The following is a 1,223-nucleotide window of genomic DNA, read 5'->3' as shown; positions in this document are numbered from 1 at the left end:
GTACGTAAGGAGCTTCTTTGTCCTAGCTGCTTTCAAGAGATCCTGTCTACAATTATGATTCATCATTCTTACTACCAGATGTCTTGAGGCCTTTCAAGATTCCATAATCATGGGGGGAGACCGTTCTGCCTCTAGTACATGAACACTGGTTCCACTCACGAGATTGGGAAAATTTTCACGGATAATATGTTCCACTATATCTCCTAGATTTCTTTCTTTGTCCTCCCCCTCAGGGATTCCAATAATTCTGACATTGCAACGTTTCATGGTGTCATTTATTTCCCTAATTCTGTTTTCGTGGCTTCTAAGCTGTTTGTTCCAGGCTTCCTCCTGATCCTTTCTCTCTGTTTGTCCTCCTGATCACTAATTCTATCTTCTGTCTCAGTTACCCTAGCTTTTAGAGAATTTAGATTAGATTGGAACTCATTGAGAACATTGTGGAACATCATCCCCGGTGGCTTTCAGTTCTGCCCTAATCAATTCCATTTTGTCATCCTTGGCTTTCTCCGACTTAGTTCTGCCTGGATACTTGTTAGCCTGAGTTCCCTTTCTGACATACTGTCTATGTCCATAGCCATTAGCTCTGTTGCAGAAGGCCTAGCCTCTGAATTTTTCTTCTGTTGGGCATTCTTCCTCCTAGTCATTTTGGTGAGAGATGGCTGAATGGATGTAGCTGAATGTATTTACCATGGTGTATGCAAGGTGCACCCCGGAATGCTTCTGAGCAATCAAGAGTCCCCACCAAAATGAAAGAAAAAAGAAAGAGAGAGAAAAGAAAAGAGAGACATAGAGAGACAGGAAAAAAAAGAAAGATAAAAGAGAAGGCCCAGCCTAACTGGGCCCCAAGGTAAGATTTATGAAGTATACAAACAAAAACAGACAAACAAAAAGACTGATAAAAGTAGATGACAGGAGAAAAAAAATATATATATATATAAGCAAAACAAAAAAAGAACCTTGTCAAAAAGAACCCCAAGTATAAGATATATATACTACTAGGACAAACACAAATACACAGAAACACTGGCAGAAGAAAAAGATGGGAGAGTGGTTACAAATTCTCATTGTGGGCAAGGAAGGTTATTTTGATTCTTCCTGGATGTATCTTGATATCTTTGTTAAAGGACTCAACTTTCCTAAGATAAAGGGGGATTAAAAATTGGTTTACCTATAGGGGTAGCATTGATTGGGGAAAGGGGATTACCTTGAAGTTTAACTCTATA

This window comes from Enhydra lutris, unplaced genomic scaffold, assembly GCF_002288905.1.
Source record: "Enhydra lutris kenyoni isolate GAN:26980312 unplaced genomic scaffold, ASM228890v2 scaffoldscaffold107, whole genome shotgun sequence".
NCBI lineage: Eukaryota > Metazoa > Chordata > Mammalia > Carnivora > Mustelidae > Enhydra > Enhydra lutris.
This window is presented reverse-complemented; position numbering follows the sequence as displayed.